The 14,642-nt window shown below is 48.2% G+C and overlaps 1 protein-coding gene across 5 annotated transcripts in view; it reads left to right on the forward strand.

Moving 5' to 3' along the window:
• Positions 1 to 14,642, forward strand: part of SPECC1 (sperm antigen with calponin homology and coiled-coil domains 1) — a 113,867-nt gene that overhangs the window by 4,535 nt on the left and 94,690 nt on the right. Inside the window, exon 1 of one of the 5 annotated variants that reach the window (XM_059717489.1) lies at positions 2,610 to 4,073. The exons of 1 other annotated variant lie outside the window; for it this stretch is intronic. The gene's annotated coding sequence lies outside the window, so the exon portion shown is untranslated. Of the gene's footprint in view, positions 1 to 2,609; positions 4,074 to 4,380; positions 4,760 to 14,642 lie in introns of those variants that run through there. 3 more of the 5 variants (XM_019491897.2, XM_019491892.2, XM_019491893.2) reach the window with 3 other exon arrangements.

Genomic DNA, 14,642 nt, shown 5'->3' on the forward strand with positions numbered 1-14,642 from the left:
ACAGTCAGGAATCATTTTCCCGTAGTTGCATGTGAATCGACACAGCCAGGGACTTCTGGACGATAAACCGAGCGGCGCTGGAATCGGCGGCACTGCGAAGTACAATTGCAGCCTTATGTCCATATGTGAAAGTTGTGACCCTGCTTTGCACCAGAACAATAAACCCTTGTTGTGCAGGTTCATCCCCTCTCCTCATCTAACACTTTATTAATGAGATAATAAACCCCTCCTTTGGCTTCGCTGCCCTTGGGATAAAGCAGCTCCAGACCCTAAATTTGGCGACTCCCTCTGTCCTCAGGTGGGTTAATGAGATGTACCCCCCACGGTGAATCAGCAGAGATTAATGGTCATCTGCTCACAGGGCGCGTCCTTGCACAAAGTGGAAAGGATTTTTCTTTTACCTGGAAGGACCCGTCACACTTTCTACAGCATCGGCGTGAGATGTTGAACAATGCCACCCACGTGTAGCGGAAAGCATTAGCTCCAGCCACGGGTCAAAGTTGATGGCTGTGGGACAGGCTGAGATCTTGGCATGCACGGGTCGAACCTGAGACTATAGTATTTCCCTAAACGCCAGGGTTACTTGTTCTTCTCGTACGTAGCCGTCTCGCGGACAACTTTAAGAGTTCACTTTTTACACCCTTTCGATCAGCATTCTCTTGTCAACTGAGCGGCGGTTTCCTTTTTTATCATCAAAATGGGAGTTGATTGATTCATTCTGCAAATGCTCTGCCAGCTATTTGAGCTTCCTTCCTGTCATCAGCAATGAAACAGAGCAGAGAAAAATAAAACAGAGTTTGTATCGGATCAGCACAGAGCGGGGAGGAAGGGGCAGGGTGACTAGTCGCAAAGCCACAGACCGACTACTGCCCTGGCTAGCAGCTTGTTGACTCTCCCTTGTAATTACTGTACTTCTTGGACTTACATTTCCAGACAGTAATGTTCTGTGCTTCACAACTGAATTAGAAACTTGCTTAGAAACTACATTGTTATTGACAGCTCATGGCTTTACTCAGGGCGTCTCTCTTTGCAACTCCTGCTTAAAAATGCCTGTCTTCAGCTGCAGTCACCCTGCTCTGTTCGCTGCCCAGGCCCCTTTGCCAAGCCCTCTTCTTCCTCCCTACGTCCGTGCACCTGCGGGTCAAATGAGAAGCCAGCTCTCGACCGCCCATCACGTCGAGCCTTCTGCAGAGCTAAGGGGCAGGTACTGTGCCGGGCACACCACGCAACGCTTCATTTCCTGGGGTGCTCTGCTTTTCTGTGCTGCGTTGACCAGGAGGGTTTGCTCATCACGATGCTGTTCATAACATGCTGCTCCAATTCTGTCCCTGCTGTGAAGCGATCAGATTGTGCTTCGTGCAATGTCTGTTCAAGAAGATGGTGGTGATAATACACGTGGGTGGCGATGGATCGACCAGCCTGCGTGCAGTTCGTTAGCTCCGTCTTTGCAGTTACACGTTTCACTGGCATCCTGCCCGTCTCAGATGAATATCTTGGCAATTCTTGACTTTTGCCTCACTTTTATCGACTCATTTCTCACCGTGGCTGGCTGAATGAGAGGCATTTGGTTCAAGGGACTGGACTGGGTCTCGGGAGAGCTGGGTTCATGGTATCCTCTGACACTTCCAGTGTGTCTTGAGCAAGTCGCATAATCTTCCGGTACCACGACTTTGTTAAATGGAGCGTCTTTTTCCCTATTCCATCAAGGAGTTGTGAGAATAAATTCATTAGTGCCTGTGAGATAAATAGCAGTGAGCGGTCTCAGGATAAATGAATACCTGTTATAGGTTTGGTTGACTTTGGGATGATGGTATGGCAGGGTTCCTCAGATCCTGACCAGCTTTAAGACTCAACTCAAGTGAGCAAGTGTTGTGGCTTTATCTTGCTCATGCCAAGCGTTTTCAGTTTTGGGTTTTGGTCAAGTTATATCCATCACGGCTAAAAATATCTTGGAGAACAAAATTCTTTTTTCTCCCTTTTTTTTCTTTTGGCTGAGGGATAGGAAAAACTATTGAGCTGACAGTCCAGAGCTGGCTTCTCACTGACCCCCATATGAAGTCAGCAGAGATGGCAAAGGACAGTGATGTGCTTCAGTCCAGAAACACTGCATATTTTCAAACAGGGAGTCTTTTCAGATGGCATTTTCTGGCCTAGTCCCTGAGCCATTTATTATTTTCAGAGTCCTACTGGAATTAGACCAAGCAAGCCATGATGGCCTTTCATTTCGGCACCGCCACCTTGTTGTTGACCCTTTCTGGCTTCAAAGGCAGCCCCGTATCGAAATCGAGGGGAGATTTGAGCACGGTCCCTACACTGCATACCTGAGTGACTTCATTGTCTGTGCATGCATCACCGAAATAACACAACTTGCCTCTCGGGAGGAGAAAGTTTGTTTAGATGAGAATATCTGTTGGTCATTTGTTAACGCGAATAGCAGAAAGCTCTGCCTGCTGGTCGTAGCTTGGAGCCGGAAGAGGTCAGAGCCATGTGGAAGCGGGCAATGAAAAAGTCCCGTTAGCTGCGTTCACTGGGACTGGGCCGAGCAGATTGGATAATGTTTTTGAGCAATATATGTTAAGGGGTCTTGCATGCACCTCTGACCATCCAGCTGAGTCGTACACTTGCAAACCTCAGAAAAACAGCATGATCGCTTCCTAAATAGATGCTGCTGTAGTGATTTCCATGCTTCTTCAAGACCTGAATGGGGCCGTCTCTGCTTCTGGGTGCGTCCTGAGAGAGTTGGGTCCAAAACCCGGCCTCTTCCCAACAAGCTAGGACCCAAAGTCCATAGCTGACTACTCTGCAGTCAAAGCAACCAGACCAAGGATCTTTTTTGGGATGAGCTCCCCTTGGTACCCACAGGTCTGCACGGGGACAACCTGGCACCTGGAACGAGGGTCTGAGGGTTGCGTAGTCCAGAGGCAGCCACTGCATTTAGGCCTCAGTTGGGAACAGATAGCATGAAACCTCCCTAGTTATCTTTATGATGCAACAGCAGCTGCCTTATAACCGTTGCTTACATCCTGTGTTCGAATTGCTGTGGAAAAACAGATGCCTCGTCCTACAGCTGGATGCAGACCAGCCCCCTGGATCTGAATGTCCTAGGATGCAGGTCCAGAGCAGAGTTTTGCAAGTGCTGCTGTCTCTTTAATGGCTCGAACCGAAACCCCGGCTCTGAGCATTCCCAAACTTCAGCGTGTTGGAAATCCAGACATCCAGCTGAGTGTTTTTTCCCCCTCACATCTCAGTTTGACCTGACATCTGCCCGATTCATCTCTGCAAAGACCTCTTTTGGCCTGCTTTTTCTCTCTCGGCGCACAGGATGTGCAGTCGGCATGGTGTTCTCAGCCTTCGGCTCTCCGGAGAGCTGTGGCGTTCAACTCCTTAGCCCCCTTGCACGGTAGATCATGACTAAATCCCAGTTTTAATGTATCCCCTTCCTCTCCCACCCCTACACACATTTTGGAGGCAATGTAGTGGGTGAGGAATATATTTTAGCACGGCTGGATTGAACCATTGGGACTCTGGGGAGCATGAGGCCCTGGGGGTACAGCTCCTGTAACTTCCTGCAGAAAACGCCTCCTTTTGATGCCCACCTCCCTATTTTTTCCTGCAGTATACATGCCGCACAGTTCAGCTGATCAGATTATGCAGACTAGACAGGCTTATCATGCCATCTATCCAGCGTACACTTGTGCTCTGAGGTCTGGAGGAATACGTCCGGGAAAGGACCCCTTCCCTGCCTTGCTAAGAGCACGGAAGCCCTTTGCATCTCTGAGCTTGGGTATTAATGATTCCTCTTGGTCCGATGGAAATATAATATTTCTCTTTCCCCTGAGCAAGCAAGTGTGCATATGTGTGTGCGTGTGTGTGCTGAATGCCAAAAGCACTGGTGAAGCCAGCTTGCTTCCGTATGTGAATCATTTCTCAAGCAGCTCTGTGTCTCGTTGCAATGTGGTTTTCCTCTCAGGGAAGCGCTGAAGCTCTGAATTCTCAGTCTGGTTTGCACATGCTGTCAGAGGCTAGCGGGAGACGGTTTTCTTTTTAATACGAGGAGGAGAAAAGCTTTTTCTGTAAGTATTTCATCCTTTTTTTCTTTTTAATCTGTAAGGTGGGAATTAGATGATCTCTAGCAGGGTTTTGTGGAGGGAGGTGCATTCTTAAAGCAAGCCGGACCTCTTTTGCTCAACACCTGGCTGTAATGTTGGACTCTAATTAATACTAGATTGGATGAAGCTGTAGAAAATGTACCGCGGGGAGCAGTCCTGCATTGGCAGGGAGTGGGACTGGATGACCTAATAGACATTAGCAATAGAAAAAAAACCTGTGATCTTTGCAGAGCTAGCTACTGTATATGCTTCTGCTGAGCTGCATAGAGTTATTGACGGAGAGAGGACTAAAGCTGTCACGGTGCCTGCCTCTGCTTGCTGCTCTCCTTGGAGCGAGGGAGCGTGTTCCAGCAGCTGCATCAAACGGGAGAGCTAACGGGCTTCCCCTATGCTTTTCGGAGCCCAGAAAGGGCATGAGAGGAGCAGGCTGCTGAGCAAACGGGCTCAGGGAAAGAAAAAATTGGCAGCCAGCTCCTCTGCAGTGACAATCAGTACGGACGCGGCGGGTGGCACACAGGAGCCATACCCTCTCGTGCCACCTTGGCACGGGGCTGTTGAGCATCTCTGTAGGAACCTCTGATTTCAGCGGCGTGGTAATTGGCTGTACAGATGTGCTCCGGGCTGAATCTGGATCCTCGCAGCAGTCGCAGGTACGGTGTTCAGCATTTACATAACACGCGGCAGGTTTGCAGAGCTGTACAAATGCTCGTTAAGCTGTGTGTTCATCACAGAGCGGCACTGGATGGCAAGCCAAAACCTCTTCCCTCGTTATGCCCAATCTGCTTTTTTTGTTAGATGTGCCGCTTAAACTGGGCTGTTTTACTGGCATGCTCTCTGCCTACAAACTGGAAATCGTTCTCTTACCCATTTGGGTCTGTGGTGAGGAGGGGCTATTTGACTCTTTAAATCCACTGTTCTCCAGCGGCATGCCCTGCTGGCTATTTAGTAAGAGTCGTCCTGTCTTCGGTGCGTTTCTGTCCCAGCCCGGACCCCCTACCCTACTGCTTGGTTCGCCAGTGGCTCCATTATGCAGCCCCCCCAGAACTGGGCTTTCAAGTCCTTGGAGACCCACAGGTCACAGTTTGCAAAGCAAAGGCACCGCCGTTTGAATCCAGCCTATGCTGTCCGTGTGCGGAGTGAGCATTAAAAAAAATGGAGAAGTTTCGATGTTTCTCTTGCAATTTTAGGCTATGCAAATGGCTTCCTCTCGCCAAAGAGACCCCGCAGTCTCCTACAAGTTCACAGTGCTGCCTGTTGATGATCATTTCAGAGTTAAAGGGCCAAGTGTATTCACATTTTAAAATAGGCTGCTGCGTGCTTTTCTAGAGCACAAATGTCTCCTTTCAGAACTCGGTGCTGTGGGGGGGTTGGATGGAAATTAGGCACAGGGACCATCCACCACATGACGGGCCAGGGTTATTCACCCATGCTCTAGGAGTGGGAGAGGCTGACTTGCCTTCTTATTTGTGCTTCTTTCTCTCTTCCGAGGGACTCCTTAAGGCACGTGGGTGTTTCTCCCACATCAAAAGCTGATTTTCAAAACAGGCTTTTCAGTGGCTGAGACGTATCCCCGTTCCACAGATGGTGAATTACAGTAATTCATAGGAAGGCTACACGACTTGTCCAAGGTGGCACAGGATGTCTCTGATGGAGCTAGAAATAGCTGGCCCATGCACCACATGGAAGAGAGCAGCTGGGCTGCTTTGCTTGGTGCACGTAGTGCTTGGGATTGGTACGTACTCGCCTGCTGCGTGCGGCTCCCGATCTAGAACGCGTGGCAGTTCCTTTCCTCCCTCCTGAGCATATCTGCCCCATATGCTACAGGATAAGGGTATGACAAGGCATTGCTGAGCAAAACAGCGATGATTCTTCCCTTTTCTAGCCGTTATGCAGCTGCGGCCGGTGTAAAGAGAGCCGCCTTCTCCTTATTGTGGGTTAGTAAAACATACAGTATTAACCCTGTGCATTGCTAGGATGGTAGTCCAAAGAAATGGGCTCTGACGACTCCCTTACCCCAATGTTTTTGCAACCTGCCTATGTTATACTTCAGGGAAGTTAAACCTTCTGCTCCAGCCCGGGACGTGTCAGGGAAAGCTCAGAGTGGCTTCGCTTTTTTGTTTTAAGGTTACAGCCTGGCTTTTAACTTCCGGCAGCTAGGAGATTTGGAATCCAGGTATGACTTTCCACCTTCCCGTCATCTTTTTTTGCCTTATGTCACTGAACTGGGGCCACGTTCATTGTATAATCTGAGACGCCTTCAGCCTGAGCTGAGCTGAGCTGACGCGGGACTTGCAGCTGCAGAAGCAGTGTCTCTTGGCTTCTGTGGGATGAAACTGCCTCCTGAATGTAGTCTCTTGTGCGCTGTGATTATGTTTGGCATAAACCGTATAGCCTTGTTGGCTGCACGCAGCCACCGCAGGCTCCGGTACGCACCATCGCATCCTGCCTGTGTGCACGTGCATTCACACTAAGGCAACTTGTTTTCCCCCCCTCCCTCGTCATGCTTTATTGATGCTGTATTGCTGCATTCCTCGTGTGCCTCTGTCAATACTTGGCTAGCACTATGTTCAAATGCAAAACCTTGCCCCGGAGTAAGAAAAAGATTATACCAGCCTCTTGTTCAATCCAGCACTTGTCACTTCTTAACCAGGTCATGTAAACACGATGGCCTATTTGTACAGAGAGCCAGAAGCGGTATTTGACTTCTGCTCTAGCAGATCACCATGCAGCTGGTGGTTGCCGGCTGCCAAAAAGCTTTGCCAGCTTGTCAGGCTTTTGTAGCCTTATTGTGACTATCAGATGATCAGGCTGGAGGGACGGACCCACTCTGACAGGGTAGCCTGGGTTAGGTATTCGGTGGCGGTGAGCGAGGGGAGGTGCTGCGTGTCTGCGTAGAAAGGGGATTACTGAAGTTACTGGAGGGGAAAACTCCTAGACGCTTTGAAATAACCTTTTGGCTTGACCCTCAATTGCTCTGCTAGGTGATGTGTAGACTTCTCATCCAAGACAGATCCATGCGTTCTAGCTGATGAGCAGGAAACACTTTTTTTGCATCCCATGGTATGGGCAGGAGTGGCATTGAACTCAAGAGAAATCAGACTGAATATATCATAGAAAATGAGGGTGGGACGGGACCTCAGGAGGTCACACCGAGTCCAACCCCTTGCCTTGCTCCAAGCAGGACCAGCCCCAACTCGATCATCCCAGCCTCTCATCCATATATCCCCCATGCCCTTGTACAGAACGAGGCGTTTGGTTCCTTTCTTGCGTCTAGCTGGAAAATGGGATGTATTTGGGAACAAGGAGTTCATACGGTGCAGGCTCACAGGAGAAGCTGTGTAGAATGGGAGTGCGCAGAAGGCCTCCTTCGTTGCCTGCCCGGCCGTGTCGGTAAAATCATGGATGACCCCTGGTAGCTGAAGGAAGGGTGTTTATACTAGGTACAACACTGAATCCACCCAGAGGTGTATAGGGCCTAGAAGTCTTGCTAGGATGGCTTATCTTAGTTAATACCTACCCTTTACGGTTACTTAAAGTTTTTTCTGCCCACGCTGTCCTTGATTGTGATGTACAGGCACTTCCTAAGGGCCCGTGATGCCCTTGTAAATAGATTACATAGATTTCATAGGCATTAGGGCTGGAAGGGACCTCGGAAGATCATCGAGTCCAGCCCCCTGCCCAAAGGGCAGGAAGTCAGGTGGGGGATAATAATATATTAAAATAAATACTCTTTTAAGGATAAATGATGGAAAGAACATGATCAGCCTTAAACACACAAAAGATAAATAGTGTATGGAGACTCGGCAGTAGGCTCATAACCTAGTCCCAAGACCACCCCATCCACACGTGGTTTCATGGTCATCCTTGACCATGGATAACCGCCACCAGTCATCCTATTGCTCTATCTGGGGGGGTCATTCATTACCCTGAAGCTACAGAAGAGCTACTGTGGTCCAAAACCTTGAGCACAGGGCTAGGCTTCCTGCTCATGACTCTACTACTGATGCCATGTGTGGCCGTAACTCCTCCGTGTCATTTCCCATCCATAAAATGGTGACATCTTAATCTACGATTGTAACAAATATCAGCATCTTGGATTGCAATGTGCTTATGAGTGCCTGGTTTTATCATTATAACATGTCCTTCTGGACTCCTGGAGGTAAAAGGCTGTGCTTGAAGCATGGCTAAGACTAACACCAACCTTCTTCTTGCTATTGCAGGTTGGCTGGCAGGGTTTTGAAGTTGTGTCTTGTCTCTTGGTATGTTTTAAATGAGGCATGAAAAGGCCCCTTCTTAAATGGTGAAAAAATGGTGCTGGTTGGGAATTTTGGCCCTGTAAGCTGGTATGAGGTGTGCAGTGTATGTAGTAGGTTTACGCTCCTCCCCAGTGCCGGTGCCCAGCAAGGGTCCTAAGAGCATTAGCTATGAGCTGCCGTTGCAGTGTGCGCGTTGCTGATGTGAGCTAAGCTTTGGGCAAGAAAAAATGCAGCCAGGTTTCCACTTGTGAGGATTACACAGGGACAGCCAAGGAGATGTTAAAAACTAGGCAGGATAATACAATTTAACCAAGAAGGAATGACATTGCCCTCTTGCAAGGGCAAGTGACTGTCTAGAAGAATAAAGGACGCAACAAATCTAGAACTGATTGATGCTCGCTGGGCTGGGAGGGACCGGGGCTCTAGAAACGCAGATCGAGATGTGGTCAGGAAAGTAAAGGAAGGTTTTGTTTTTAATTAAAAGCTCAGCCTGGTTTTAAATGCGGCCAGTCTCCAAGTTGGCACCTGTCACGTTGGACTGGCGTAGTCCGTGCATTATGACCCTGGCTTGAGTCCTGGTATCAACTGAGAAGTCAAGATGAGTCATATGCAAGCATCTGTCAAATCTACAAGTGGTGCTTTTTAAGTGGGTTGATCGGCAAGGCTGAAAAAAATGTCCCCGTCGGGTGTCTTGGCTGTGCTACCACATCACTTCCTACGCTCCAGCAGGGAATCCTTGACAGTCTCCTGGACCGGTTCGAGATCTCTCCCTTCCGGCTGATGGCAAAGCAAGGAAGGGCAATGGTTTAGAGGGACAGCTATCTAAACACAGCTCGGATTCAACGCGGGAAAATCCCAGAAGACGTTCTTGCTTCCACTTCAAGGCCGTGTTCAAGGGGGGTTCTGGAGCGACCTGATTCTCGGGCGTAATATAAATAACTGTGAGCAAGTGGGACTACGGATCTGATTTAAATCTACAGAAGTCACGGGATTGCGTCCTTTGTGAATCCCATCTGACCGGCAGGTAGTTGTGGCCTGGATTTCTAAAAACACTGAACGTTCACGGCTCTCGTTGAAGCTGCCATCTGGCCTGTTACTTTGCAGACCTGGCGATTAGTTTTCATAAGAGAGTAACTTGAAGGACCCTGGCTAATTGGACTGCCCCGTTGATTAAGCATCACTGAGTCAACGTGTAATGTGGGGAAGAAAGGGGAAAAACTGAGGTGCATGCTCTGCTTATAGGGCCTTGTTCAGAGCCATGACCAGGACCTTTCTTTCCTCTGACACCAGTTGCCACGCGATGGGCTGAAAGACAGGGTATTTTAGATGATTGCATTTGCAATGTTTTGTTTGACTGCTTCTATGTTGGGAGGTTGCTTTTTCTTCCTGCCTTTTCTTTCTCTTGGCTTTCTCTGCGAACAGCCGAGAGATCAAACCACAATCTCTCTGGGGTCCTTTTGGAAGAAAATGCTGACACTTATTTAAAATACAGCAGACTTGTTTTTATCGATGTATCCAAGGCCATAGGGATCCATTACCTGTTGGCAGCTTATCTTCAGAAACACAGAAATACACGGTCTAGAGCCTTCTGTGCAAATAGGTATTGAACAACATCTCTTGTGACAAAGGAATATTAATAAAGTGCCTTTGCATCATGCTTTTCCTCAAGGGGAATCATACATGTGCAAGTTATTCTCTAGGGGAAAGGGACACGGAGGGAAAGCTTTTTGCCTGTAAATAGATAGCAAGCTATTGATGGGTTGGGAATAAGATGCAGGGCTCCTGACTGTCCTTTGCTTTACTAAGAGGCCGGTCTACCTAGTTTGGCCAGTCTTGGAGGTGCAACATGATGGTGGTATGCTGGCTCGAGCTCTCCCTTGACTAAGAAGCCACCTCTAATTTGCAGGGATGATATTCGAGACCCAGTCAGCTTAGCTGACATGTTCGTGGTAGTGACAAATCCAGCCGGCAGCCAGCATCTGCTCATTGAAGCTTGGAGGGGCGGCACCTGCGAGTGCGTCCTATTCCCAAACTTTCATGTGGGCAGTTAATCACAGTCAACAGCAAGTTTTAGTATTTTATGCTGTAGGACAGACCCTAGCTAAGGCTGGGTGGCAGAAGCTGTCTTTAATTCACATCCACCCTTCTCTCTGCCCGTCCACGGGCTCATGTTCTCGGCCTCTGACCCAAAGCCACGTCATGGAAGCAGAAGGTGGTGTTTAGTGGTTGCGTTGCTCCCGACAAGCTGCTCTTTTGGTGCCGTGTTTGAGACAGAAAGGCTCTGAAGTGGCAAAATCCTCTGCTTGAGGATCTCCAGAAACTTCCTTCCTCCAGTTTAAATTTAATGACACCGAGTCCCTCATCCTCTTTCTGATTTCGACACGTTTCAAACTTCTCCCCGTGCTGCAGCAAATCTCTTCTTTCAACTTCTTCAAACTTTAAACATTCGTTGTCTGTTAGCTGCGATTCCCGATCGGTTGTCTGCGACCCTGAGGAGGTGGGTCCTTTTATTCAGGCTATCATCTCTTCTTCTTGGTGGCCAAAAGGCCTGTGAGCAAGGAAGGCAGCACAAATGAGATTTTTGAAGGCGTATACCACTGGCAATCTAAAAAACATAGGTGGGAGATGTGTGCATCGTCTTCTGTCCTTTGGATAATGACCAGTCACTTTGGGGTACATGTTAAAGGCATCACTTTTAAGTGCCAGGAATACCCCAAACTCCCACATTGCCTGTCTGCTTTGTTTTAGGATTTGCATTTCATAATGAGCATGCATCAAAAATGAACTGTGCTCCTAAAGCCTTGGTGCAGACCTGCCCAGCGCCCTATTTTGCCATTGCTAGAGCTGCTTGCAGGCATTTCCCTGTCTCCATGCTACCCTCTCGACCTACAGCTGGCATTTTGACTTGCCTTTCATTGCCGATCAAGGCCCATGACACATACCGTGGAGGGGATCATTACCTCCCAGAGGTTTCCCAGCGTTCCAGCTGCCCACGATTTCAGGTCCTGTATTTTTCGTTCCCATTCAATAAGTTGCCCTCGGAGAAAATGAACGGCTGCTATCGACTCCGAGGGTGAGTTTCCTGTCCTAACCAGAGAACAGCAGGGCATTACTTTTCTTTTCTTAATAATTTGTTATTTTGTGCTGTTCTTGAAACGGTTCCTTTAAAAGCTCACGTTGCCTGGCAGTGAAAGCAGCTTCACAGAAGATGGACAGAAGCAACCTGGTTTTGTTCTTTCAGGTGCATTGAAGCTGACATCCTCCTCTTTATCCACAGCACAGCTCCGGTTGTATGATTCGAAGACAAGTTTGCTATGTTGGGCCTTGCCAAAATCCCTCCTTCCTGCCCTGGAGAGACTCTCTCGGGTGGCCCGTTTAATCTCTTTGTGAAGGTGCCACAAAGTGTTGTGGTGGACTTGGTGATTTCACCTGGTAGCCGCTAAACTAGGACAGCCGATCCCTTTTGTGTAGGGCATCAAAGGGATACTGAGTTGTGCCAGATGCTGATCTCTGCTGACCCCAGTCAGATCTGGATCTGTGAACTCAAAATGAAAGGCTGTCTACTCCGGAAATTGTGCTATCTAGTTCTTCATCTGCCCAGTGTTCACGCGCTTCACCCGCTTCCTGGGCTTGTAGCTGGGTTGTTGATGATTTCGGCGTAGCAGGCACAGAAAGAGGAATTCCCTGTGTGAAGCGCAATGCCCGTTTCGAATCAGGGACTGATGGCTGCGTAGAAAGAAACGTTTGCAAAAAAATATTCAGGACTGATATTCTCAGAACCGAGACTGAACTTCAGCCGAGCGTCCGGGCTGGCCGCGGTCTAATAGTTTCTGATCCGTTCTTGCTCAGAGGCCCCGGACTATGGAGCGAGGATTTCAGTGCATGTTGAATCTGCTCGGTAGATTATTTTTCTTTGTAATGGTTTTGCATATCTCTAGGTCCCTTCCTGAACTGAGAAGAGGCCTCAAGATCAATCTGACCAGATCATCTGCAATGCTTTCTTCAGAAATGCTAATAGGAGAGGTTACTTCTTCGCCCTCCTCCCACCCCAGCGTTGGTTGATGAAGCAGTGAGTTCCAGTTTTTGCCACACAAGACCCCATCTAAATAGACCTTGACGTTTAGCCCTTTCCTGAGTTTCACCTGCTTGGCCCAGTGAAGCATTAACATGGCAGCGCAGATATTCCTATTTATTGGTTTAGCTTGTAGTATGAGCTACTGTTGCCTGCGAGGAAAGGGCAGAAGGACTGCTATTCAAATGATAGCTGCCTTCGCTGAGGTTTATTCCAGCTCCTGCTCGTCTCTTTTCAACGTGACCATCCAAGGGCTATAACCCGCCCCAGCCACCTAAAATGTGCTGACTGATTCAAGATAAAATCTGATCGGATATTGTTCCCCAGAGAAAGGAGCCTGATGCAGCAGAGCTGGAGGGTGCTGAGCTAGGGCTCTGGAGAGGTCCAAAGGGAGCAGCCAGAAAATTGCAGCCGTAAAATCCACGTGTGCGTAAAGCCGGTGATCTCATCGGCACGACTGTTTGTATGTGCAGTTGCTTGATTTGTACGTATGAATGTCAAGAAGCATACGTCCATTAAAAATTAATTGCCCATTAAATGCATTTAAATTGCCAAAAAGCTGCTAATGTTACTGTGAAATCATAGGGCACAAGATTACTTAAACATGATTGTATATTGTGTTCTCTCCCAAACATGAATTGCTTTAGAAAATCAAGCATACGTACGCCTGGAGAGAAATAGGTTGTTTGTTGGTTTGGTTTTGTTTTTACATCAGTGAGATCAGCTCATGCCCTTTTACCAAATGCATTGGAGCTCTTAATAAAATTGATGACCACGCTTACTGAAAAAAGCTGGCAGGTTATAGCCAGGGGAAAATAAATTGATTGTTTTTTTCCCCACTGTGGTCCAAGAAAAAGTCAAGATCCTCTATGGCTGAATAGGAGAATTGCTGCTTGCTTGCCCTGAAACAGCAGCAAAAGGGAGCGTGAAGTTCTCTCACACTTGTGTGCAATGGAAAATGCCTTTAAATAGTACATCCGTGACACCTGGAAGGTGTGTGGGCACTGAATGCAATTAAGCCCTGAATAGATGGTCTCCCGGGAATCCACCTTCATTAACAAGAACACAGCACCAAAATAATGCACAAATTGAAGTGTGAGGCAGAGAGACTGAGCCCTTCTCATCATGGCTCCTGCTGCCTGAGTCAGGAGGAGGCTTCGTTTGACTCATCTCTTTAAATTTCCTAAGACCACGAGCGTCCTGGTTTCGACTCTTCTGTGATAAAATTCAGTAGATGCTTAACAGCCATCGCTTCCTGATGAGATTAGCTTGGTATCCTGTGGTTTCTGGGCACCTGTGTGCAGACACAAAGCAATCTGCTTGCATCAGAGCCATCTGCTCCCCATCACCCCAGCGTCCCCAGCGAAAGGGGATGGATGGTGACAAGTCAGGGGTGTATGGATCTGCTTAGAGAGCCAGGCCGGCCTTTTAACCTGCAGCTGGGGGAAATGGCAAATGGCTCTTGCTGGCATATCCAGTGTAGTTGGTTGTATCCAGGAAGAGAGATTCGCTTCTGCTCTGCAGAAGGATTGACTTCCCTCCTGAACTCATCCCTGGGGAATTCTGGACTGAACCCAGGCCTTGACTTTCCCTCTGCAGAGGAGTTGATTTTGGGGTTTTTTTGCCTTGTCTCTTCGTAACATTGGTATTATGAAACCTCACTCCATCACTGTAGCAACACCGGCTACTGCTGCTCTCGATGAATCTGATGATCACTTCAAAGAAATGGGGGTCGTCTGCTTGTGCTACCCGAAGGGATTATCCAAGAGAGAGGGAGGCTGGATTGACAATCTCTTCGTCCCCAGGAGAGCTACATTGCAAGTCTCCCCAGCAATTCACATGTCCCCCAGACTCTCTCTCCACTGTGTTTCAGCCCTAAAGTGGAGGTCTGGTCTCCAGGTAGAAATGCCTCTGGTGCATTTAGTCCTCGTCCTCCCCAGAGCTGATAAAAATGCAGCTTTTATGATGTGGGCACTTTTTCTGCCAGGCGCTAACTAAGAAATTGGCTGCTGATTCATTTAAAATAGGCAATCCTTGGCTATTAATGACTTCAGAATTCAGAACATGATCAAATCTATTTCTGTCTCTCCGGCACTGAAGTATCTGATCTACAATCTGCAAGTTATAAATTTCCTTCTCTTCCAGCAGTTTTGACTCTGAAGGAGAAAGGAAGGCAGCTGGGAACCGATTCTAGGGTATCAGTTT

This window comes from Alligator mississippiensis, chromosome 14 (genome assembly GCF_030867095.1).
Source record: "Alligator mississippiensis isolate rAllMis1 chromosome 14, rAllMis1, whole genome shotgun sequence".
Classification (NCBI taxonomy): Eukaryota; Metazoa; Chordata; order Crocodylia; family Alligatoridae; genus Alligator; species Alligator mississippiensis.